General features: G+C 47.0%; 1 long non-coding RNA gene across 9 annotated transcripts in view; it reads left to right on the top strand.

Moving 5' to 3' along the window:
- The window catches only part of LOC128852576 (uncharacterized), a 103,617-nt gene that overhangs the window by 64,976 nt on the left and 11,714 nt on the right, over window positions 1-26,927 (top strand). For 2 of the 9 annotated variants that reach the window (XR_008450533.1, XR_008450530.1), the window contains exon 6: window positions 15,761-16,869. This is a non-coding gene — a long non-coding RNA (uncharacterized LOC128852576). Of the gene's footprint in view, window positions 1-5,734; window positions 6,002-15,760; window positions 16,871-21,897; window positions 22,104-22,215; window positions 22,748-26,927 lie in introns of those variants that run through there. The other 7 variants (XR_008450534.1, XR_008450537.1, XR_008450536.1 and 4 more) reach the window with 7 other exon arrangements.

The following is a 26,927-nucleotide window of genomic DNA, read 5'->3' as shown; positions in this document are numbered from 1 at the left end:
TGTCGATCTATGAGGATTTTGACTCTATTTTGGTAGCATAGAAAGAATTTCCTGTTTGTTTGTATTTTAAGGAACTTGATGAGTATTTCCATATAAAGAAGATCTGAAATTCAGGGTCTGTCTCAGGAAGGAGAACAATTTGCATTTTCTAGGCTGCCCTGAGATGATGCTGTGCACTCTACCAGAGACGTTGGCTTGCGGAAGCACTGGTATGGAGACAGGCAAGTGGTGCTTTTTCTGCTGAAGCATCCACAAAGCTCTTCATCTGAACACAAAAAGCCAAAGCTTATCCCTGCCAAGTGGCTTTAATAGGGTATCATCAATCCATACCGCAAACAATTAGCGTTGTGGGATTGCGAGGCACAGCCTTGACAGGGTCATTTATGAAAGTCTAAATCTGAAGAGGAGAAAGCAGCAGAGCTGTCAAGCCACCCTAGTTCCCGTTTGTTCCAGAACAAGAGCCAAGGTTATGGCTTGAACAAGAGATTAACTAATATATTACAGACACAGACAGTCCTGGAAAAATAGGGAGGAAGACGTTTCCCTCCTACCTTAAGAGCAGCTGACGTGGGGCTGCTGTGCAGGGCAAAAGAGAGGCAGGAGTCACCATTGGCAAGGAAGGCTTTAAAAAATTGAGGAGATCTTGTAGGAAGGCTCGAGGAGAGAAAAGAAGAGTTGGAGGGATGCTCATCCTCAACCTCAGCTGCTTCGGGAGTCATCGGTCCCTGCAGTCAGGAGGTCAAACCAAGTTCAGCAGTTAATGCCTGAACTCTTCCCAAAGTGACTCCTTGTTCTTGCAATCGTTTCCGTTTGGTTTTATACAGCGTAATTACTTTGTGCTGTGGAAACACACCCGAAACAACTGCAAAAGTGCTGGAGCTAAGGCATTTCTGGAGTGAGGGTTCCTGAACATCATAGGGTGATAGAATGGTTTGGGTTGGAAGGGACCCCAAAGCCCATCCAGTTCCAACCCCCTGCTATGGTCAGGGATACCTCCCACTGGTGCAGACTGCTCCGAGCCCCATCTGGCCTTGGACACCTCCAGGGATGGGGCAGCCACCGTTTCTCTGGGCAACCTGGGCCAGGGCCTCCCCACCCTCACAGAAAAACGTTTCTTCCTAAAGTCTCGTCTCAATCTCTCCTCTTTCAGTTTAAAACCGTTCTTCCTCATCCTATCTCGATAATCCCTGAATCACCTCAATAATCCCTGAGATCAGGATAAGAGGGAACGGCCTCAAGCTGTGTCAGGGGATGTTCAAATCGGATATTAGGAAAAACTTCTTCACTGAAAGGGTTATCCAGCGCTGGAAGAGGCTGCCCAAGGAGGTGGTGTTTAAAAGATCCTGAATGTGTTTAAAAGACGGGCAGATCACAGAATCACAAGGTTGGAAAGGACCCACTGGATCATCGAGTCCAACCATTCCTAACACTCCCTAAACCATGTCCCTCAGCACTTCATCCACCCGTTCCTTAAACACCTCCAGGGAAGGCGACTCGACCACCTCAGATGAAGTTCTTAGGGATCTGGTTTAGTAGTGGACAGGTTCGGTTGGACTCAGTGATCTCTATCCTAGGGATTCTATGATTCCATGAATCCCAAGAGATGCACTTAGTTTTGAGGCTCATTCTTTTGGCCCCGGGTGAGGATAACACTCAAATCCATCCCTGCTCTTGGCCTCTCATCCAGCATCGCTGCTACATTTCACCTCAGGGAGACCAGATGCAATGGTGAGGGCGAATGTAAAAACCAGAGCACCGCTACGAGTTAAGCTTGGGTTCTGCATCCTCGTACCCACAAGGCTGAAGTTCAAAGGTCTCTTTCTTTGTTTGGCGTTTGCTGTGTTAATTTGTCAAGTTTTATCTATTTCTGCTACCCCGGCAGCTGCAGTTTGTGTAAAATACTCCCAGCTCTGCCAGCCTTGGGCTGGAAAAGCAACAAAAGCAGAGGCCCGCAGCCTTTTTCATGTAAATGTTTGTTCGGGGTGTGATTGTCTCACAAACCCAACTGAAGGCACTTAGATTGGTTTAAAGGTTTGCAGTTACGTGGTTTTGACAGCTCCAGCCGTACCCAGCTTGTTCTGGCATTCACGGGCTCGTCACACGGATTTTTACTGTCAAATGGAGCTTTTTTTCCTATCGCTTAAGATCAGTTAATAGGCACTTCAGATGAAGTAATTTCCTTTTTGTTTTCTTAGTCGGTCTCTGCTGATCAATGCGGGATGAGATCACCTGAATTTTATTTGGTGGGGCAAAGGGAAAATTGGCAACCTCTACCTAGGGCTGGGTTTTTTTTCTGCTTTTCCTTTGAACGGGGTCCGATTTCTGTGGAACAATTAACATTCATTTGCTAAGTGGTTTTGCAAGCGTGTTTAGGAGAAATGCAAATACCTCAGGACTATGGTGGTTTTGTTTCCTACCCTTCACCTAACTTTAGCCCCTGATCCTGCAGGTTTTATGTAGCGTTTAAGCCTCATCTCACGCTATGGCAGTTGAAAGATTGCGTGCCCGAAGCCGAGCGTATCTGCAGAAGTCTCCAAGGTGGAGGTGCCGAGATACGCGAGATCTTAAGCTTTTGGAAGGTGCTGTAGTATCACAGCTTAAAAATAGAGGTTGTTTAGGTCTCTCGAAGTGTTGCGCAAGGGTATTTCAGCTGGAGGTGAGGAGCTCAAAAATGCCACCATCCCGATGGATAAAGTCAGTCTCTGATGTTTAGCCTTCCACTAAGATAACCCGAGGAAGCTGACGCCTCCAGGACTGTATTGTTTCACATCAAACCGTCTGCTGGCAGAGTAAAGGCGATAGCAGGGGTGTTGATTTATGAAGTGGTGGCTGAGTTCCCAACCAGAAGCAGCAGAACTGTTTTGTGTTTGAAATACGATGGCTCAGAGGCGTGTGGTCTGCCTGGTGTCCCTACGTGTGTGTTGGGTTTCTCAAGCCTGGTGGAAGTCACCCACTGATTTGGGGACATTAAATGGGTTTCTCTTTGCCTCTCCCCCGCTGTTTTGTTTTCGTGTATGTTGTTGGCACGGAGCTGCAAGGAGACCTCGCTCCTTCTGTCAGGTTCTGCATGAAATTGGTCGATATATTCCGTAGTGGTTAAGGGAGAACAGACAAATACAGAAAGGAAGCTAAAAATGGAATTACTCCTTCCCAACCAATTAATGGACTTCAAAGAACAAACCCCACTGAGGGCTTGGGATATGGAAAAGATTGCCAAAAGATAGCGAGGAGGGATAAATTTAGCGGGATGGGACAAGCCAACCTGAAGACCCCCTTCCACATTGGGTATATAACCTCTTGAGGACATTCACTGAGAAAGTCTCTGCTTAATTACAGCCTGATTGCTGTTCTGGGGGCAGTTCTCATGCCTTTTGAAGATGCCTTGATACTGGCCAGTGGAAAACTGCTCCGGAACGTGTTTTTTTAAGATATCTGGCTAAGCTAAAGGAAATATGCCAGGGAGTCATGGGTATGATTGGAGCCTATCAAGATGCAGGGATGAGGAAATGCATATCTTGTTCCCTCAAGTGGGAAGAATTAAATGCATGTGAACTTGGGCAGTGCAAGTCCTGGAAACAGTCATGGGGACAGCAGCAGCAAATGTAGATATAATTTAACCCTTCTTCTCTTACCCTTCAGAGCAGAACAGTTGGTGCAGGTATCACCAAGTCAGAGGTCAAATACTCGTGTGGTTTAGGAATGACTATCAAAAAAGATTGTTTGAAATAGAAGAATATGTTTGAGTAGAAGAATACGTTTGAGTAGAAGAATACCTTTGAGTAGAAGAATGTGATGCAGAAATTTGGATGTAATGGAGAGTTTTAAACAAATGCAAAACTCATCCAGGGGACCTGGGAGAAATTATAACTAATAATTAAATAAGAACTATGGTAGATAACTGCATTAGTAAATCAGTGCGTTCAAGGGGGACATACAGGAGGTGGGCGAAGGCATCTTTGGTCTATGGTTTACTGTCTAGCGTGTGGAGAAAGAGATTCGAAGTGGAGGAACAGCCAAGGCTGCTCAAGGGCAGGGCGAGAGGGTCCATGATCTCCATGATCGCCCAAAGCACCATGCAGCACTCCGAGGAGATCTCAGCCACTGGGTGCGAGGCAGCGGCTTTGGCTCCAGAGTTGGTGCATTAATAACATCACCCTTGTCCAAGGTTACAGCGTGAGCTGATTGCTTCTGATTAGGGATTTGTATTCAGTTGTGACATCCTGCAATTTTTATTACCTTTATAGTAATAATTGCAAATAATAAAATGACAAACTATCGTAATCACACTTTAATTAATTTCAAATCCATTACTCTTAAGTTTATGCATGGTAGGGACAATGATACCGAAAACAATCCATTAAAGCACTTGATATGCAAATTGTGAAGCAAAGGATTAATATCAGACAGCTCATGTGTTCTCTTTCTGGATAGCAGCAGAGAATTTGTTTAAGGGAAAGGCAGCTCCCTGGGATGATTTTAAGTGCTTACTTTAGGGAGCAGAGAAATATTGGATGCTCTTGAGCTGAAATTATTCACAAAGTCAGGTTCTGCATCGTCTAAAGTGAAATGCTAAGCAAGCAAAAAAGAGCGATCCCTGCCCAGGCTTGCTGCTGTGCATGGCTAATCGCTTTAAGAACCGCAGGAGATGTGGCAATCCTGGAGAGAGGTGGGGAGGAGGGCAGTTCTCATGTCCCAGTCTGAATATTTTACTCCTGATGGGTAACCCTGTGTAGGCAGTACTCAGGGAGAGGGTCCGCATCGGTCTTTAGACACCAGGCAAGCAATTCACCCTTTGCTTTGGCTATAAACACCTCCCCACCTCTTGCAAAATTCTATCCTACCTAGTCAGTGCTCCTCTAGCAAAACAGCAAACCTCTTATCCCAGCTTTCTAAACTGAAATAATCTCATTTGTGATGGTCTATTTGCATTCAGCTTTCGCTGACTTAATTCAGTGTAGCAAGCCGAGTTTGCTTCCCCCGGATAACCTGAGCTCAGATCGCTGCGCATCATCACCACAGGAAAAAATTATCCGTGTTGGGTACAGGATGCTAATGGTGCACCCGTATCAGGGCGTTCACACTTAACAAAGCTCTGGAGGAACATCTTCTGCAGCCAAAGTGCTCAGCGCAGCCCGGTTACAGGCGATGGAGATGCTGGGTCAGGCCGTGCGCCGCACTCAGGTGGTGCGTGGGTATTTTATTGTTCTCTGCTCCAAAGGGCTGGAGTCTTAACACGGAAAAGAAAAAGGCTTGAGAAAAAAAAATCATAGAATGGTTCGGGTTGGAAGGGACCTTAAAAATCATCCAGGTCCAACCCCGCTGCCGTGGGCAGGGACACCTCCCACCATCAGGTTGCTCCAAGCCCCATCCAACCTGGCCTGGAACACCTCCAGCAGGCACGACTGTTCTGGGCAACCTTGGCCAGGCCCTCACCACCCTCAGAGGAAAACATTCCTTCCTAATATCCCATCTAAATCTCCCCTCTTTCAGCTTAAATCCGTTACCCCTCACTCCATCGCTGCACTCCCTAGAGGAAAGAAGCCTTGGAAGGCACAGGCTGCGTGAAGCAAGGTGCACTGGAGGGATGTGTCCTTGCTGAGAGCATCTTTCCCTGGCAGAACTTTTTCCCCACCACCTCTCACGCTTAACAGCTTTGACACCTCCCTCCAACAGCGTGGGGCACGCTGGCCTGGTGGAGGTCAGCACAAAGCTTATTACTTTTTTTTTCGTCTAGTTCTATTTTCAGATGGAGGCATCAGTGCCACGTTGGGAAGAACAAAATATTTGCCTTCTGCTAAAGCAAGCCGGCGTTTTACCGCAGCACCCTCTGTGCTCTCAATTATCTGCAGCCCGTGTGTAAATTTATCTCACTTTTGCGAGCCACTGGAAGAAGAAGCTTTCCTGTCAAGGAGGAAGGCATGAATAAAGGGGAGACGTGAGCAGACAGAAAGGCACCTCCAGCTAGGACAAGGAGAGCCTAAAGCAGGGAGGCACACCCAAGGTTAATAACATGTTGCTCCACCGGCTTCTATCTAATCTTGGAAAATGTCCTCTGCTGCAAAGAAAAATGGGAAAGTGATTATGTGACTTGAAATAAGGTCTTGCTCTACTGTCTAGACAGCTTTAAAAAACATCAAGCTGGGGTGTTCCTATTTATGAAAAATGCAGCTGTACTTCTGCCTTCCTCGAGCGAGAGAAGAAAGCGGTGCACTTGAGGTCATTTGGCTGCAACGTGCTCTCTCAGCCTGTCCATGGGAATTTATTCCTCTTTCTTTCTTTTCTTTCTTTCTTTTCTTTCTTTCTCTTTCTTTCTTTCTTTCTTTCTTTCTTTCTTTCTTTCTTTCTTTCTTTCTTTCTCTTTCTCTCTTTCTCTCTCTCTCTCTTTTTCTCTTTCTCTCTTTCTTTCTCTCTCTCTCATTCTCTTTCTCTCTCTTTCTCTCTCTGTCTCTTTCTTTCTTTCTTTCTTTCTTTCTTTCTTTCTTTCTTTCTCTCTTTCTCTTTCTCTCTCTTTCTCTCTTTCTCTTTCTCTCTCTTTCTCTCTTTCTCTTTCTCTCTCTTTCTCTCTTTTTCTTTCTCTCTTTCTCTTTCTCTCTCTTTCTCTCTTTTTCTTTCTCTCCTTCTCTCTTTCTCTCTCTTTCTCTCTCTTTCTCTCTCTTTCTCTCTCTTTCCTTCCTTCCTTCCTTCCTTCCTTCCTTCCTTCCTTCCTTCCTTCCTTCCTTCCTTCCTTCCTTCCTTCCTTCCTTCCTTCCTTCCTTCCTTCCTTCCTTCCTTCCTTCCTTTCTTTTTTTCCTCATGTTGCACATGGCTTGGGCTTCCAACCTGCCACCTCCAGCCCTCTCCGGCTCCATCCTCACCAAGGGGGCAATTAGGGAACCAAGGACTGCCTGCGCCCACTGCCGAGTGAGCATCCTGGTGATGCTCCACGAGCTACAAGGGCGGCTGGGTGCTCACCCGCGCTCTTTTGTTATCATAATATTGCAGTAGGGATGACTGCGCAGAGCAAAACTGGAGGCAGCCTCCAGGTCCTTAACGGAGTCTCTAATAGACTCTCTTAAATTGGAAGACCTTCATTTGCTCTAAATGCAACCCCAACAATTCCCTTCTCCTTTTTTTTCCCCCCCTAGTCAATTATTTGTAGGGTTTGACTTTATTTTCTGGTGGCATCTAAGCAGGCAGGATTTTCAGCCGTGACCAGCACCGGCAGGATTCCTACTGCTCAGCATCCCCTGTGGACCCAGCACCACCCTGCATGGTCTCAAAAAAACCCAAAGCCCGTATTGATCATGGAGCTGTGTCCTACAAAAAAGGAGAAATGGGTCAGCAGATAACGTTAATCCCAGCTTGATCTAAAGTCTTCGGGACAGGTGGCAACCTTCATTTAATGGAACAATGAGATCATTAGGAATTTGTAATGAACTGTACTGCAGTCATGAAAGTAGGTCACCCTTAGCCCAGGAACACTTCAAAATGAGTCTGTCCCCATTCATGTGCGGCAGCAGGGATGGCCGGGGGCAGGCTGACAGCTCTATCTTGGGATCTGCTAACCAGACAATTTTAGGAACAAAAAGGGGGGCAAACGCTATAGACGCAAAATGAGTTATATTATCCCGAGTAATGAGATGACTGAAAAAAATGGGTTGATATGGTTTCAGGTGTTGAGTCTCACTGGCCACAGGCTGTAGCCCTGCTTCCCTGGAGGAGCTAAGAGCGTGGTCTGTTTGAGAAGAACCAAAGTCGAGGCCAGGAATGGTAACCACCAAGCAGGAAAAGGGATGAGATCCTTCCCTGGTCTATAAGGGAAGCTTTCTCCACCTCTGGGCATCACATAGGTTCCGCATCCTGAGAGCCTTCCAAAAGGTCTCCCCTCACTGCAGCACTCTCCGGTTGTACAGCAAGAGATGAGACCTTCATCAATGAGCTGCAGCCTTTTGGATGCTTTCTTTGCTGCCTTCAGGGATGAAGTATGGGTGCTTCTGGTGTTGGTGTGATACTGCTCCCGTGTAGTTAGCCCAGACCCAAAGGAAAACAGAAATCCCCCCCTGGTCCTTCTGTCCAGCCCAACCCCACCACAGAGCTGGCCGAGAACTGGGAGAGTTAGAGAAAACGGAGGTCTCCCAAGCCGATGACACCCGGAGTCCTGCCCAAGGTCACACGCTTTGCAAATCAAACGTGCTAATGAGACCCAGCGCTACATTCCTAGGTCAATCCTGGATGGTTTGAAAAGAACCCTATTGATCACGGGGCTGCATTCTGTTTTCCCTCTCGCGTTGACCCCTGTGGATTAACACCAAGCGCTCATGATAGGACTACACATTTAAAAAGTTTCTTTTCTTGCCTCCACCTTCTTTTGCCCCCAAATCCTGACATTCCTTCGGTCCTATGTAACTTCATCAACCACGGAGCAAGCAGGCTGCTGCCCTGCAGGAGGAGAGCGGGCAGGCTGGGGTACGGGGAGGAGAGAGGTTTGCTTAGCTAGCAAAAACCCCAGGACTGAAGATAGGAGAAGTTAAGAAAATATTTTGCTAAAGATGCAATAAGCGGGAGTGGGGTTTGGAGGGTTATTTCATTTTAATTTTTTTTTTTTTAAGGGGTATTCAAAGCAAGCATTCTATAAATATTTATACACAAGGAACTGAGCTAAAATAACACTTGGGGGCTGACTTGAACTCCGCCAGGAAATTGAGGCTGTTCATGGTCACCACGTGGACCTTGTGTGTTGCTACTGAGGGTCCTTATGTTGCAGTGTCTTTCCAGGAGCAGATGATGTTGGCTACAGCATTTGCCATCGCAGCCCTGTGGTTGTGCGGGGCTGGTGGTGGTGGGTGCTTGAGCAACCAGCCTCTCCCCGCTCTCCTCATTGCCCCCTGGGTACCTGGTGGTCTTCTGGCTTGGACTTGCCCAATCCAAGCACTTTCCAGCATGGACCTTTATGCAGTGCTCTGTGCAGTGTTCCGGGACACCCTGGAAAAGCAGCAAAAATCCCTTTTTTTCCTATGCCCAGCAGCTCATGCGCAGCCATAGAGCAGAGGGAGAGGACTTGGTAAGTGCCTGTGTTACTGAGCATTGCTTTCATGGGAGAGGGGAGCAAACGATCCTCGTGCTCTCCCTAATTAAGAAACGAGCAGGTCGTTTCCACTCCTAATTGTTTTTTCAGATTCGCTCTTTCCGCTCCAGCTTGTCTGCACCTGAGATCTGAGTCCCATAAATTTCGCTGAAGGCCCTGTGCTCTTGACTTGCAGCCCCACAAGAGGCTATTTAAAACCCAACCTGTACTGCTGACGACTGTCGTCGCTCCTGAGAGCAGATCATGGGACCAAGCGTGCCATGACTGACCACCAAGCCAAAAGAACGTGTCTCCTTTTGTCCCCCTTCCCTGGGAAATGCTCCACAAACCCTCCCTTCCCTTCACAGCTGGAGGTGGTTGTCCACGTCCTCTCCCTCCGGGCACAGGTGTCTGTAATCTTCGTCAATCCACGGAGCTTCAGCAGTCAGGAGAGGAGGGTTCCTTCCTCTCACCTCTTGCTTTTGCTGTTTTCACTTAGATTTTCCGTGCTTCTCTTCTGCACAGCTCCAGGCTTGCTTTCTCCACATGCTTTGGCATTGTCTGAGTTGCTTCATAAAGACTTTCTGCTCACACCTTGTCAGAAGGTGTCTTGGAGATCATTTGCTGGTGAAATGAGGAAGAAACCAGAAAATGCTTTATGCCATCTCATCTTCCACCACCCCAAAAAGAACCCCAAGAGGATAACCTTGCGGAGGGCTGCAAAGATCTGTGGTTCTGGTGGAGCTTGGTGAGAAGGTAAGCAGAGGGGCTGAACCAGTCCACCAGTGGTGCCCTCAACGCGGACAGCCAAGTTCCTTCATCTCAAGTGAGGTGGCTTTGGAGGGGAAAGGGGCAGTGGCCGGGGAAATGTTTTTGGGAGACATATGGAGATGAAAAAATAATGGTTGGACTCGATGATCCAATGGGTCCTTTCCAACCTTGTGATTCTGTGATTCTGTGAAAAGGAAAACGAACTTGGAAGGTGCTAAAGAAGGATGCAGTTCCCCTCCGTAGAACAGGCTGATTTCTTTGTGTTATTTGGGAAAAGGAAGCCTAAATGAATACCCGGTGCTGCCGCGGTTGATGGGTATCTGAGTTGCTTAAGAGAAAGGAGTCTTTCTTTTGGAGAAGGCTAGAGAAGCTCTCACGTGTGCGTCCTTCGCTGTGCCCAAGGCAGGAAGACTGATAATTTCAGTCCCTTGGCCGCGGTCCTTCCTCTCCGCTCTCACAGTTTTCAGGACTTAAATAAAACGCAATATCCATCTTGCTACGTAATGCAAACATTACACCACGCCAGGCAGCTGATAAGAAACCACCTCTTACTTCTAATGAGGAAACTTGACATAACCTCTGAGAGTGTGTAGGAAAAAGAAAAACATTTCAAAGAGTGCCTGCAGTGGAACATTTCTGGCACTTGAAAAGGTACAAAGCCGCTGTGGTTCATGTCACTAAACATTTTCAGCTTCCTAAAAAAGGTGTAACAACTGTAAAAGTTAAAGCAAAAGATAAAAACTTTCTGTAAGTGTAGAATGACTCAAAGAGGAGTTTGGTTTTGGAAAAAGTTCTCACCTGCCCTACGTGCACCAAGGTTTTGGTGTTTTCCCCCTCTCTTGGTTTAGCTTTAAATATTCTGAGCAATCAAAAGCAGTGAGTGCTCAGTAGTGTTTCACTGGTCTGAGGAGAGATGGTGACATCGCAGTGGTTCTTCAGTGTCTGGCCAGAAATGCAGAGCTTGATGTTTGGTGGGCTTCAGGTGGACGCTAACCGTGCTTCAAGGCAGCCCTTGTGTAGTTGGATTCTTTCCCACTTTTCTCAACAAACTGTGTTCCTAGCTGGAAGGATGGTATTGTTGGATTCTTTAGAGATCTCCTTTCGAACTGCTGATGTCTAAATGGAGATTTTTATTGGAGGGAGAGAATTAAAATGCCAGCTCCGACATTGGAGTGCCGTGGTTTCATGGCAGCTCTCCAAGGTCAGTCTGGAGCAACTGGGTCTAACCTTTGACCAACTCTTGGCCCTTGACCCTCACTGGTGGCTCTTGTGCATCTTGGCTTATACCTAAAAGCGGTGATGCCAGAATGATGGCAGGGTGCTATTTTTAGCTTTAAAATATTGTTTGTTTAAAAAGGTAATGAAACCGGAGGCTATTTTTACAAATATGATAAATACGCAGTGTGGATTCTTTGTGCCTTTCTGCTGGAGACCTTGGTGGCATCCGATTTTTGTCCTGTCTTGGTAACATAGTCTCACAGTAATAAACCTTACAATTCCAGGGAGATGAACAGATCTCGGTAGCCTTGCTGGTGGCTCAGAAAGTCTAGATTCAGATTCCACCTTACTAGAAACCACCAATGTGGTCCTCGGGAGGAATCTCTTGCCTTCCTTTTGCTTTCTCCACCTACACAGCCAAATTATTGTTTCTGCATTTTCAGTGAGGATCAATGAGGAGAAATCTATCGTTCCACAGCTTTGCCATTCGCGGTGACCAGAAAGACCATTTAAAAGAGAGCAGTCGTACAAAGCTTGGGTAAGAAGGGAAGAGTTTTATGCCAGGCAACGCTGATAAGTGTCATTCTAAAGCTACTTCCAAACCACACAGGCAGGGAGGGTAACTCCAGTTATCTCATGTGAAACTGGCAGGTTCTCAATATCGTTGCTGAAGCGTGTTTCCCCTTGGTGTGCACACAGAGACTTTGAGCGATGCTATCTTACCTTCTGCTGCGGTCTGGCAGTCCTCCTGCTAACTCAGCCCCTTTCTAAAGATAAAAATTGGCAGCAGACCCTAACAGCGATTGTGCTGGTGTGGCAGGAGTTGGGGTCGGGAGCTGTGTTTTCTCATTTCTCTTTGGTTGCCTCAGACTTAGTGTAACCCCCTGCAATCACTTGGACTCTCTCCTTTCACATGATATGTGTTGGGATGTGCCCGTTTTCCTTGACCCAAATATTTTCCTATCATTCATCTCGGTCGTTTATTCTAATGTGAATGACGAGTAAAACCCTCTCTTGAAGGGGAGAACTGTAGGAGGTGTTGGCAGAGCTGAAGTTATCCTTTGTGGGAGAGATGGATGTCAAGAGGACTGTCTGGGTAGGTGGCCAAGCCAAACTGGAATTTCCTTGGTTTCTTTGCAAGAAAAGGAGAAAGACCAAAAGCTTTCCTTTAAGAAACTAAAACCTTTCTGTGCAACATGGAGTAAATAATTTTCTTTTGATGTTAGGATTAGTTAGTCCTTCTGAGTTTTATATTGATAGTACGTCGGTTTGGGAAGGAAAAAGGTCTTTTGGAAAAAAATCCAGCTGTGTTTCCACTTCCTCAAGGATGTCTTTCTCTTCGTAACAAACAACTGGTTGATGATTTCAACTCAAATGCATAAATAGATTCCATCTCCGAAGCAGGCGTTTCCAGCAAAGTTGCAATTTTCTGAAAATAGCCTTATTTTTGTACATATGCTACCCATTTGAGAAGCCAGCTTCTCCGATAGCCTCTAGATTTCATCGGATACTGAGCAGTGTACTGTACATTCTGGCAGTAAAGCCAGTAAGGCAGTTATGTTTCTGCAGTTATATTTTTGCAGCGCTACAGACTGGGGGAAGAGTGGCTGGAGAGCTGCACGGAGGAGAAGGACCTGGGGGTGCTGGTTGACAGCCGACTGACCATGAGCCAGCAGTGTGCCCAGGGGGCCAAGAAGGCCAATGGCATCTTGGCTTGTATCAGAAACGGGGTCACCAGCAGGTCCAGGGAGGTGATTCTCCCTCTGTACTCGGCACTGGTGAGACCGCACCTCGAATACTGTGTTCAGTTCTGGACCCCTCACCACAAGAAGGATGTTGAGGCTCTGGAGTGTGTCCAGAGAAGAACAACGAAGCTGGTGAGGAGCTGGAGAACAAGTCTGACGAGGAGCGGCTGAGAGAGCTGGGGTTGTTTAGCCTGGAGAAGAGGAGGCTGAGGGGAGACCTTATTACTCTCTACAACTACCTGAAAGGAGGTTGTGGAGAGGAGGGAGCTGGGCTCTTCTCCCAAGGGACAGGGGACAGGACAAGAGGGAATGGCCTCAAGCTGCACCAGGGGAGGTTCAGGTTGGATATCAGAAAAAAATTCTTCACAGAAAGGGTCATGGGGCACTGGAACAGCTGCCCAGGGAGGGGGTCGAGTCACCTTCCCTGGAGGTGTTTAAGGGACGGGTGGATGAAGTGCTGAGGGACATGGTTTAGGGAGTGTTAGGAATGGTTGGACTCGATGATCCAATGGGTCCTTTCCAACCTTGTGATTCTGTGATTCTGTGCACAGATAACGGTGAGATTTAATATAAATACGTAATTTATAGGTGGATCAATGCTTTTGGTGTCAATGGGAATTCCTCCTCCATGGGCACGGATGAAAACCTTAAAAATGTTAAGAAAAACGCTTTTTTTTCTTTTTAAATGTTTACATCTGGGCACATGTGCTCCTGTCTATCTTAGATGTGCGTTTTATTAACCAGATGGCAGTGTCTTATTTACATTTCCCATATAAAACCATCTGTGCTTGAACTGGGGAGATGCTCTCTTGCTACAGTTGGGAGTTTGGCTGCAGGGTTGTTTTAGTGTCGCTTTTGTTAACATCCAATTTTCCTCTCTCGTCAGAGCTGAATGTGTAACACTAGTTTTATTTAACCTTGTTTTAATTAGAGGGTTACAAAACTGCAGTTGGATCTTTCTGTCAGCTGGCACTCTGGAATTTGCTGCCTTGTTTTCCGAAATCTCTTGCCTTGTTTTCCCTTGATACCAAGCTTGCAATTTTCCTCTTCTATTTTCATCCCGCGGCTCCTGCGTGGAGCCTTCTTCACCACTAAATAATCCCTCTTCCTCCTCAGCGTGAAATCCTGGCTCCACTGAAGTCAATGAAAGTCTTGACGTCACCTTTGAACGAGGTCAGGATTTCTCCCTGGGTGTTTATTTTCTTTGAGCACTCACAGCCTGTTACTCTGTCCAACCTTTCCTTGAGCCAAGTTCAACACCTCCATCTCCACCGTCTCTGTCGAATTATAGTGTTGGGTGCCCAGAAAGGACCATGCTATTTCAGGTGTCACCTAACTATGGAAATACTATATTTTTGGCCATCGGCTTTACTAGTTTTCCCTCTTTTCCCTTGTTTTACTGGCATATTGTGTTGCATTTTCATGTCATTAATAAAGACGTAAAAAAATATCAGACCTAACGCTGACCTCCCAATGGAATCCATCGGCTCTGCCAACACTATACTCTGTTGGTTGCCTTTTTGCTGCTTCTCCCATCTAACTCGTAGCCTTCACGGACTGTTCCCATCCAAGCCAATTTGAATTAATCTTGTGTGATGTGAAGAGACACCATACCGAAGGCTTCATCATGGTAAAAATCAGATACATGTGGGAACCAGATGTTCTATGAAAATTTTTGTAATTTGAAAAGGAATTTGAAGGAAAATTTGTTTCCCTTCCACGTCGAAAATGCACTATCGAATTTTCCCACAAGGGATTTTTTTTCTTCAATGAGAAAAAAATAATTCGCTGATAAAAATTGCCTCAATTACATTTTTTACGTTAATTTGAATTGTCTAAGCTTATGCAGAAACTAAATGAAAAAGCAAAACCACTTGAATAATATCAAGCTGGTAAACTCTGATAAAGTCAAGTGGTACCGACACAATGCTCTCAGAACCAACAGTATCCCGGGCTGCGTCCAAAGCAGTGGGACCAGCAGGGCGAGGGAGGGGATTCTGCCTCTCTGCTCCGCTCTGGTGAGAACACATCCGGAGCCCCGAGTTCAGTTCTGGAGTCCAGAGGAGGCCATGAAGTTGCTCTGAGAGCTGGAGCACCTCCCATATGAGGACAGGCTGAGAGAGTTGGGGTTCTTCAGCCTGGAGAAGAGAAGGCTCTGGGGGAAGTTATAGCGACCTTCCAGTACAGAAAGGGGCTCCAGGAAAGCTGAGGAGGGGCTTTTGATCAAGGAGTGCAGGGACAGGATGATAGGGAATGGTTTTAAGCTGGCAGAAGGCACATTGAGATGAGATCTTGGGAAGAAATAGTTTCCTGTTCAGGTGGGGAGGCCCTGGCCCAGGTTGCCCAGAGCAGTGGTGGCTGCCCCATCCCTGGAGGGGTTCAAGGCCAGGTTGGATGGGGCTTGGAGCCCCTGATCCAGTGGGAGGTGTCTCTGCCCATGGCAGGGGGAGGAACTGGATGTATCTTCAGGAAGGAGTGGTTACCAGCCAGGCTACAACTGTCCAATGTTCAGCATGGAGCATATTTTCTTGGGGCTTTCCTATCTCACAGACTTTATTAGTATTTTGGGATAACTTAAGATTCACTGTGGCTTGTTTGAAGAGAGTTGTGCTGGGAATCTCAGTCGGGGTCAAAGCAGTCGGTTTGCTTTGGCAAGTGTGTCATGAACGGAGTCGGAGGAGCGACTGACCACCACCTTCACTCCATGTATGGACCATCCTGGGCGATGGCCAGCGGTTCCTGCTAGACTCATCTTACAGGGCTGTGTTTGAACTCATCTCTGTCATCCAGATGTGTCACACAAACCACACCACAGACTGTATATTGGCTGCAGCTGAGATAAATATTATTTCTATATCTTGATGAGAATGAAATAATATCTCTGGAGGATTTGGAAGAGAAGCGGAGGAGACTCAGTTTGTCGTGGGCTGCCCTTAGGCTCCTTTTCTTTTTTCTTCAAAGCTCCTTTGCTTTTTTCTTTCAGGAGGAGAAAACCCAGCCTGCTAACGAAGGAGGTTTCAGCTCTCGTTCGGACCCTGGTCAAGAAAACAGAACACATTGTTTGTGATGGCAGCCTCCACCGAAACGGCTCAGGAGCCAAGTTAAGGCTAAGGAGGAAATTCAGCCTCTCCAAAGATGAAAGGTCTGCATGCTTTCTTCCCTTCTCTCTGCCGGTTCCCACGCGTGCCTCGCTCTGCTTAGTGCGGCCCCATCATCTGCCAGGCAAGGAGAGGTCCCAGGGCTGGTCACCATCAGTGGTTTGGTGCTGAGCTGCTCATTAGCTGCTCATTACCAAGCACAAAATGTCTTGTAGTGGACATGGTGACTGAGTGCACCTTTGGGTGATACCTCTCCCAAGAAGATCCCACACAGGAGTGTGACAAGCTGAGTGAGACGTGTGCTCAGATTGAGACGCGAGGAAGCTGGTTGGTAGCACTGGGACCTCAGGGCTGCTCCAAGGAGTGGTTTCGCAGGCTGGGTGACGTGGGACAGAGAATGAGAAGGTAAATTGGAGCCACCTCAGTGGACCTTGGGAGTGCTGGGCTTAGATCAACATTGCAAGCCAGGAGTCTTTGCAGACCTTGAGCCTTATTCAGGCTGGCAAAGTGACAGCAGCACAGCCGTGATGCTTTAATTCATCCAGTGTGTGGAACCCCTACTTTAGGACCAAAAAGCCTATGATGTACATGATATAAACTCCTGTTCCCTCTGCTAGGAAACAGAAACCAGGCTGAGCACGACTGTGTTATGGTCACTGTTGGCTGAGTGGGTGGGTGCATCCCCTGCGGTGGTTCTTTCAGGAAGATACGGACTAATTTAATTGGTAAAAACTCTTCCGTAAATTAAAAGTTCAGGCTCTCGGCTCATGTTTTTAAACTTTAAGCACATCTGGTTTCTTTGCTAAAGGCTCTTGCTCCTGTAGGAGAGCTATAATAATGTCAAAACCTTATTTAATAGGGGGGAGACGCGTGGTGGAGGCGTGAGGTGGGTTTTAATTGTATTTCTTGCCCCATACCTGGAGCTGTGTGATGTCGAATGATGCAACACTGCCGAGCTCCCCATCAACATCATCCCATGCTGTGGGATTTCCCATCACCAGCCGGGCTCCGCGTGCCCCTGGCTCTGCTCCGTGCACAACACGCACAGCCCAGGGCATCGCAGCCCATTGCTCACGGGCGAGATGAAGTGTCACAGCGTAGACAGCGAGAGATTGATACTCAGTGCTGGCAGGTCCCTTTCTACTCCCCTTCCTTTGTGTAAATATAATAAATTACGTGTGACATCCCACACCAGGTTTGTAAATAGGGCTTTCTGAAAAAGGGAGGGAGGTTTCTTGGGCAGCAAATGTGGCCAGGGTGGAGGAGTGGGTGTTTTGTGGTTCCCCCTCGCCAGATGCGCTCTTCTCCTCTTTCCAGTGCATCCCTTCAGTGTTACGTTACCCAGGATGAGTAATTCTACTCCTCGCCCACAAAAAAAAAAGAGAAGAAAAGGAGAAAAAAAAAATAAGGAAAGAACCCTTTGCAGGCTGCTGGCAGAGGTGCCTGGCCTTTAAATAAAGCCGGAGGAGGTCAAATCGCTGTGCTTTGACTCCTTGCTCTTACATACATCCACACTACTGGATCCAGGTTTTTCAGTGCCTGGACTGGTTTTCCCCACTCTAGGTGTTAAAGCATCATTGTTTGTTTGTACCCTCTCTTCCCTAAATCTCTAATGCACAGGGGAAGCTTTTCCATGCTGTTTCTCAGGAGCGACAGCTTTGTGCTTTGGGGTAGAAGCATTACTTTGGAGACTTTCCTTCCAGCAAAACGGTGTTTCTGTGATGAGCTGGCAAGGGCAGCTGGGCGGGTGATGCTCCATGTGACTCCTCTCATTTGATGGCTTGGTGTAGATATATTTTAGTTGGAAAATATTCTGTTTTGGGGAATTTTTATTTGAAAGCTTGCTCAAGTTTTGAAAATCGGTTTCAAAACAGAGCTGGAAACCCCCTCTCTGGGCAGGGCTGTTTCCCAGCTTGCTTACGACAGTTAATAATCTGCATTTTGCTCATTCTGATCATCTTAATCTCTCAGACAATTTGCGATACCATCTTTCAGCTTGACCCGGAACGGAAAATGGGAATAGCCAGGCACTTCTCATCAAAACGATTGCTGTTGGAAAAAAAATCAGTCATAATTTTCTGCCTCTAAATGTAGTTCCCCCATTTCTAGGTGCCATACCCTTCTCTGTTTCAAAGGGTTTGGTAGTACAGACTCTCATCCTCGAATCCTCACATCAGCCTTCCGGTACTTAAAGGGAGCCGACAGGAAAGTTGGCAGAGGCTCTTTCTCGGGGAGCGCAGGGATAGGATGAGGGTGGGAATGGTTTTAAGCTGAAAGAGGGGAGACTGAGATGAGATCTTAGGAAGAAATGTTTTCCTGTGAATGTGGTGAGGCCCTGGCACGGATTGCTCAGAGCAGTGGTGGCTGCCCCATCCCTGGAGGGGTTCAAGGCCAGGTTGGATGGGGCTTGGAGGAACCCAATCCAGTGGGAGGTGTCCCTGCCCATGGCACAGGGCGGTTGGAATACGGTGATCTTTAAAGTCCTTTCCAACCCAAACCATTTTATGATTCTATGAAGTGAACATCTCAGTGGTTGGAAGGCTAAAAAGCCCTTTCCTGAACAGTGAGAGCATCCTTTCGAGCTTGGGAATTGCTCACAGGCAAAATGATTTTCACTGGGTCCATCGGATGACATGGAAAATCAAATGCAGAAAAGATGTACGACAGCAACAGGCAGAAATTAGCGCCCCGAAATCCAGCACCCTCTGATCCGTGTTTGACCTCACTAGCTGCGAGGCTCTCGCAACTGTTGTGTTTAAATCCCTGGAGGTTGTGGCCACAGCTTTGGTGGGCAGAGTCCTGGGAGGCTCTGCAGAGGGATCTGAACAGGATGGAATGCTGGGCCGAGGCCAATGGGATGAGGTTTAACAAGGCCAAGTGCCGGGTCCTGCACTTGGGGCACAACAACCCTATGCAGCGCTACAGACTGGGGGAGAGTGGCTGGAGAGCTGCACGGAAGAGAAGAACCTGGGGGTGCTGGTTGACAGCCGACTGAACATGAGCCAGCAGTGTGCCCAGGGGGCCAAGAAGGCCAACGGCATCTTGGCTTGGATCAGAAATGGGGTCACCAGCAGGAACAGGGAGGTTATTCTCCCTCTGTACTCAGCACTGGTGAGACCGCACCTCGAATACTGTGTTCAGTTCTGGGCCCCTCACCACAAGAAGGATGTTGAGGCTCTGTAGCGTGTCCAGAGAAGAGCAACGAAGCTGGTGAGGGGCTGGAGAACGTCTGACGAGGAGCGGCTGAGAGAGCTGGGGGTGTTTAGCCTGGAGAAGAGGAGGCTGAGGGGAGACCTTATTACTCTCTACAGCTGCCCAGGGAGGGGGTCGAGTCACCTTCCCTGGAGGTGTTTAAGGAACGGGTGGATGAAGTGCTGAGGGACATGGTTTAGGGAGTGTTAGGAATGGTTGGACTCGATGATCCAGTGGGTCCTTTCCAACCTGGTGATTCTGTGATGTCCTGTCCTGGAGAAACCAGCAGAGCCACCCCGCTGAGGTCCCCACCGGCTCTGAGATCATCTATTTTGCTTTCATCCGAAGCTGACTCACTGCTAACACGTGCTGCTTCTTGACCTTATTTATTACTATTGTATGACATCCAAAATAAACAGTGCCTGAAGTCCTTCTACCCTACAGGGGCTTCAAATGGGGGCTGCGTTGGTGCTGGGGGGGATCTGTACCCCTCCTTTGCCTCCGTAGATGATGATAAATCACCTGGTGCGCGCAATGCCTTTCAGCCGAGCCCTAACCTGTTTAGTCTTATGAACAAAGAGAGCTGAAATGAAAGGCTGGTTGGAAGCTTTGGTTTAAACACTGTGAGGAGGCATCCTGCATCTTCCTCTGCAAATAAATCACAGTTCAAAGGAGCTGGCGTTGTGGCAGCTGGGATATTCAACCAGAGGATGGTGTGTGTTTCCAACCCATCCTTCACCTCTCTTAAAAAGCAGAGAGGGAGCGGGGAAGCCATCAGAATTGAGTCTCAATCCTGGATGGGTGTAGGACAGGGCTTGCCTGAGCGGCTCTGGGTGCAAGGGGATGGAGGAGAATAGGAAAAGCGATGGAACCACAACTCCAGTTTGCTGTTCTTCAAGTCACAAATCTATCCCAAGGGGCTGCCCGGAAGATTTCATTTACGCTATTCCTGCCGTACATAATCTCTGAGAAGAGATGTGCCACATTCAGTTTGTATATCTTTCACTGATGTGTATATTTAGCACTCATTAACCACTTTCCTTGGGCTAATAATTCAACTTTTGTTCCAAACTCCAAATTTCCTCAGTTCTTGGAGCCAAAGAGACCATTTCTGACAGATTCAGTTCAGCTTTGTCTGAAGGTTTGCTGCAGCCTTTTAGTTTATTTGAAGAATTTTCTCCATGTTTAGATTAGTCACAGTAAAACCATCTCATTGTTTTAAGCCTGTAAAAGATTCTTACCCATTTCAGGTAAAAGCAAATTCAGAATATTTTGTTGTTTTTTGCAAGGAAAATGAAGTTCATTACATCCAGGTGCTTTAGCCAAGCCAACTGCAATTAACATTGCTGTTTCTGTCCCAATCCTTTCCTGCTCTCATTTCTAGGTGCTTTCATTGTTTTGTTCTAGATTCAGTGGCCTGATAGCTTATTTTCTATCTGTTTAATCTTTGTCAGCACATAAACTCCCGGGAATGACAGGACCTGCAATGCATAGTCATAGAATCATAGAGTGGTTTGTGTTGGAAGGGAATTTAAAGCCCATCCAGTTCCAACCCCTACTATAGGCAGGGACACCTCCCACTGGATCAGGGGCTCCAAGCCCCATCCAACCTGGCCTGGAACCCCTCCAGGGATGGGGCAGCCACCACTGCTCTGGGCAACCTTGGCCAGGGCCTCCCCCCCCTCACAGGAAACTATTTCTTCCCAAGATCTCATCTCAATGTGCCTTCTGTCAGCTTAAAACCATTCCCTATCATCCTGTCCCTGCACTCCTTGACCAAGAGCCCCTCCTCAGCTTTCCTGGAGCCCCTTTCCGTACTGGAAAGTCGCTATAACTTCCCCCAGAGCCTTCTCTTCTCCAGGCTGAAGAACCCCAACTCTCTCAGCCTGTCCTCATGCCAGAGATACTCCAGCCCTTGGATCATCTTTATGGTCTCCTCTGGACTCTTTCCAACAGATCCGTGTCCTTCCTATGCTGAGGACTCCAGAACTGACCGTAGGACTCCGGGTGGGGTCTTATGAGAGTGGAATAGAGAGTCAGAACCCCCTCCTTCACCCTCTGGTTCCAGTTCTTTGGATGTAGCCCAGGGTACGGTTGGCTTTCTGGGCTGTGAGCGCACATTGCCAGCTCAATGCTTTTGTTGTTTTAACTGAAGTAGTTTTAAGCACAAGCTTAAACCTGACTTTGGTGTGATGTTAGCCTCTGTGTCAGATAAATGCAGGCAGGATTGGGGCTGTTTCCTGCAAAAGCACCTGTGGCAGGAGGAGTTATGAGCCTTGTTGCCGGCAGGAGCTGGTGCAGGCATGGTGGGGAATACCCAAGCATCCGTGTTCAACTCTGCTTCACCGTGATTTCCTGCCTACATGGAAACTAAAATTGATGCAGTGAGTCAAAGCAAACGCAGACTGAGCCACTGGGGTTTTCCCCCCCCATGACTGGAAACTGAACTCAAAGAGAATCACAGCCAAGCAACCCAGTTTGCAGCTGAACCCAAACCAGGACCGGCCTTTGAAGCACAGTAGTTAAAAAAAAAAAGAGGTTAAATTACTCCACGGTGCCCCGGTCTGGTGGCGTCTCCGAATCTTCTCAGATGGTGAGCTGCAGAGCTTGTGACATGTGAGGTCCTCAGGAGGGGAGATGGCATCTCTCCTTCTTGGCTGCTGGGCAGGTGCCACCAGACAATTTGGGCATGAGCCTGCCTTGGCTCCGTCAAAGTTTCATCAGCCCATCTTGGGGGAATGTTTTGATTTCATCAGATCAGCAGATTTCTCCAGGAAGTGCTTTGCTGGTGGCTTTAGAGGTCATATTATTATTATTATTATTATTGCAGTTCAGCTGTAGAAGAAGGGATGTTGCACATGTACAAGAAATCCTCCATGGACCGCAGGAAAACAATAAGCAGCCTGAGTTGTGTAGGAAGTGGATGGAAACCCAGCCCAGAAAAATGAGAAGTGAAGCATTCAGGCTTGGCTTGACTCCGCGCCCAGTGACACTGATAGCTGGGTTGTCACCAATGGTTGTCACCAACTGGCTTAGGTCAGTCCTGGGAGCTTCTGAGAAACTCAGTCCTAGAAAAATCCAAGGCTTACTCAAGCTCTTTTCCCTCACCTTCAATATTTGTTCCATTAAACCTCACTTTTTTTTCCAGGCATATTCCACCCGTATGTCACATAACTCCCATTTTAAACACTGCTCCAGTGCCTCCAACCAAGGGCTTCTCATTGTTCGAATGCTTTGATCTCCTTTCCTGGGATCTCGGTGGCAGGCAAGAACGTCCCAGAGGCTCGAGACGAAGAAGTCTTTAGATACAATAAAGATAATAAAAATATTGATTTTAATTTTTTTGACTTATCTATGCAGCAGTGGAACAAAACACAAAGCCAAAGCGAGTGAAGGGGGAGTGAAGATTTCTCCCTCTGATTTAGGTTATTGCCTTGGGCAGAGCCAGCATAGGGGAGGAGAAAAGCTGGAAGAAAAACTCCCCAACCTCTGGGACTGGAGACACTCCAATTCAGCCCACCGGGCTGCTCCAGTCCGGCTCCTGCGGCAAAGCTCAGCCCTGGGCTGTATGAACATCACTACCACAGAGCAGTGGAGTGTGTTCGTAAGTCACATCGTGCTAATTTGTGGTTTTCAGGAGAAGCTGTTGGAAAAGAGAGTAGAAGCACGAGTCCAAGCCAAACTTGCTAATTTTGGCTGGCTTTCCTTTTTCTGGATTCCAACAACAGTCACTTTTTTTCTTTGGTATTTTTGCTTAAAAACAGGGAAGCTCTTGAAGAAGAAAAAAACCAATTAGATTCTGAAGATTTCCATTTACTACTATGACTGAATATAACTGAGTTTTGCATCCCTCTGCAGGGACAGCATAGTCCCCTCCTCCTTTTGCTTTTTCTGATTCTGAATTATGTTCCATGGTGATACTGAGTTGAAGAGTAAAAACTAAACCCGAGTATCGGGCAACTCAAAACGTGAGTTTAGTCAAATTAAAACTAAGAGTAGTTTCACATTTTGCATGTTCAAAACTAACCTCTACTTGAGGTCGTCTGCCTCCTCATAGGAGAAACCTCAGCTTTTTGAACTCGCATCATCAGAGGGCAGGAAAATATTATTTCTGGTTGTTTTGGTGCTCACACGAACCCTATGAAATGTAATAATGGAACTCCTTGTATGCTTTGAGTTGTTTATGAGTGCTGGAGAATTCATGCTCGACTTGTCTTTTTGTTTTTCTTGATATAAATTACTGATTTTAGTGCAGACTCGGATGCAAACGTCCCTTGTGTGGAGCATGGACTGCTGGATGGATGTCCCAGGAGGTGGACACCTTGGCCAAGCCTCAATGCATAGAGGTCCATGGTCTGGTGGCCAGCGGTGCAGGCACCGAGACGCAAGCAGCTGAGCTTGGTGGACTTGAGATAAGGGCTGCATCTGCTCATTGGAAACAGATTTAAGAAGCAGATGAAGGATGCAGTGAGATGACAGCAATATCAAATCTGTTTGCTCAGGGAAGGGTCATTTTCCATAACACCTGCTTGTTATTGTCTTCTGCTCAGCGTGGAGTCCTTTTACAACCTTGTGTTTAGGGAGCTTGGCTGGGCTGCCAAAAAAAAACAGAGGGAATCACTCTTTTATGAGCCATCCCTTCCTCCCTTTTATGTTGTTAGGAATTTCCCCGTGTGTCTCTCTTTCAGAAATTCCTTTTAATTATGTTTCATCTAAGCGAAAGTAATCCATCCCAGTCTGGCTTTTCTAACGTTAGCAAATGGACCTCTTGGTCTCCTCTCTTGCCTTTTTTTTAGAGTTTCTAATATATCAGCCCAATGGTCTGCAGAAGAAGAATGATCTCAGGTGAGAACGGCTGCCCGTTCCGGCTGGAAGGAAACGTTTACCTTGAATTCCACTTAGCAGTGGGGTTTCGATCAGGAAGCGGCAGCAGCAGCTTCTGCCGAACGCACGCACGTGGGTGCGTGTAGGTCAAGCAGCCTACGCTAAAGAGCATCTTCACGGCTAAAGCAGCAGAGCCACAAGTCTACAGGTGAGCTGCGGAGTTGACACAGCAGAGGCTTGAAAGCGTAATCGTGGTATTTCAGCACTGGTGATTCCAAGATTGCAGTAAACACAGAGCTCAGGAAAACAAGAAGTGGTTGAGTACTTTCCAAGGAAATGATTTCCACCACTACCCATCCTCCCCCTGTGGCAAACTCCCCTGTGTCAAAATGAAAACTTTCCAGGAGAAGGAAAAAAAAAAAATCAACTTACAAAGATTTAGGTTCAGTCTTTCGTTTGTTTGTTTCCAAATGTCTTTTTAATGAAGTGGTAGAGCCATACCAGATTTTGTAAAACTCAGAATGAAAACAAGATGTATCCATTTTGCCATTAAAACCACAGCTGGAAAGGAAGATCATACAGTCCATTCCCCTGCCCCTACATGGGATCGAATATTTTCAGGAGACGGATAAAATGCCAAGAAATATTGACATTCCTTTTGCTTTGCTCTCGTCCGTCCCAAACTGCAATCTGTCTTTTTACATTGCTTTATTCCCGCACATTAAAAGCCCTCTGCTCCCTTTGGATTTTAGGTGATCCAAATTAGAAGTGCATAAATATAAATCTGCATTAGAGTATCCCATCCTGGAGCACAGCCGCTTGCATGAGATGCTGTCCAGTGGTCTTCCCCTGGTCCCTCTCCCAGTCTGCTGCCCTGCTCTGATCCTGATCCCGCAGAAGATCCTGCCGTGACCTTCTCATGGCATCTTTGTCACCCCCTTTCTAACCAAGGTGTTACCATTTGACCTAAGAAATTATTTATAGCAATGCAGGAGAAACTCCTTTATATCTATTAGATGTTCAAACCAAACCCACACTGCTGCAACCATTGGATCTGGCCAAAAAAAAAGCAGTTTAATGAAATCCAAATAGTTTGGGAGAATGTATCAATTTCACATACAGTTTCAACAGGAAATTATGGGAACATTTCCATCCCATATAGTCAAAATGTTTCCTTCTGACCACTGCATGGGCTGTTTTTCTACCATGACTATAACATGAAATGGTTGATGCTCAAATTTCTATCCGAGGTTTTTTCTACTGTAAAAGTCAAACCAAACCAAACATTTCAGCTTCATTGGTAATTTGCTCTCATTTGTGTTTGGAAAAAGGAAAGTCACATATCTGTATGTTTGCTTCACTCAAGACAAATGCTTTTGAGAGCACTTTTTCCTAACTTGAATGTTCAAAAGTGTCAAGGAAATCTGAGTCACTTGCCTGCTTTGAATTGTGAAGAATAAATGGGCTTCTCAACCCCTTGGGCTGTTTCAAAATCCCAGCCAGAGGCCTCTATTAATAACTCGGTGAGCTCTTGTATGACACTTTCTTATCCCCGTCTCGCAGATGGGAACGCAGCCTGGTAGCGGTTCTCCAAGGTCACCCCACAACGGAGCCACAGCTAGAGCCTGGTCCTTCTCCCGCTGCCCGTTGACCTACTTGAACCAGAGAAAATGCATCATCCCCTCACACAACAGCTTTTTTTCTTACACACCAGAAAACTAGGGATTTTCTCATGGAAGTTTCCATGGGAAATCCTCACTTTCCCGGTCAGAAATGTCTGCCTTGGGTCATTGTGGTTTTTTTTTCCTCTAACAAAGTTTGAAAATACAGGGAAGTGGGGGTTATTTTCCCTTTTTCTTCTTCCCTTCTTATTCCCTTGGTCTGCACCCAATTATGCGTTGTTATGAACGCCGTGGCGTGTCCTGCAAACCTTCATGGTTTGACAACTACTAAAAGCCCAATGAAGACTGCCTTTCAAACTTCCCTGACCGAGAAGTCTGGTGCATTATCTTCCATAGACCTAAGCCCTAAAGTCTCAGAGGAATAGCAAAGAAAACATCATCATCGTGCTTGAGAAACAAACATCTCCAAACCGCTTTCTGGTTCATGACCATAAAATCTTTGAATTTTTAAGGTTGGGAAAAAACCTCTAAGATCACCCAGTGTGACTTTCATCCCAACACCACTGTGCCTACTAAACCATATGTAAACCTGGTCCCATAGGGACTTTTTACAAGGGCCTGGAGTGATAGGACAGGGGGGAATGGCTTTAAATTGGAAGGGGGAAGATAGAGATTAGACATTAACAAGAATTTCTTCACAGTGAGGGTGGGGAGGCCCTGGCCCAGGTTGCCCAGGAAAGTGGTGGCTGCCCTATCCCTGGAGGTGTTCAAGGCCAGGTTGGATGGGGCTTGGAGCAACCTGAACCAGTGGGAGGTGTCCCTGCCCATGGCCGGAGGGTTGGAACTGGATGGGCTTTAAGGTCTCTTCCAACCCAAACCATTCTATGATTCTGTGTCATGAAGTCTGACATCTACATGGGGTTTTTGACACCTCCAGGGGAGGAGACTCCAGCATCTCCCTGGGCAGCTCGTTCCAATGCTTGACCATCAGGAGACACAGGTCTGATTACTCTCTGCGGACTGCTGGAAGATGTAAGTTTGCAATGTGGTGGTGACTGCTACTCAACTCCTAGGAAAGATGGGAGGGAGATGACTTTGGAGGATTTATGTTATTGCTTTTGGAGCAGCCGCTTGGGGTGTTGTGCTGGAATGAGCAGCTGGGGTGGCAAATAGGACCGGTCCTGTGGTGGCCTTGTGTATGAGAACACTAACCCAACAGGAGGGTGACACCACTCGTGGCCTTTCTGTAGAGCTGAGTGTGTCCAACACAAAACCAAAGTGAGTTGTAGGAGAGGACAGGCATTGAGGGAAAAGGTGGAAGCTGGGTAGAGATCCAAAAGAGGTGTCTGTTTTTTTTCAGCATGCCAGAGCAATCTCATGGCTGCTGAATTGTTATTAATTAAAGGAAAAATAC

Source organism: Cuculus canorus, chromosome 6, assembly GCF_017976375.1.
Source record: "Cuculus canorus isolate bCucCan1 chromosome 6, bCucCan1.pri, whole genome shotgun sequence".
NCBI lineage: Eukaryota > Metazoa > Chordata > Aves > Cuculiformes > Cuculidae > Cuculus > Cuculus canorus.
This window is presented reverse-complemented; position numbering and strand designations above follow the sequence as displayed.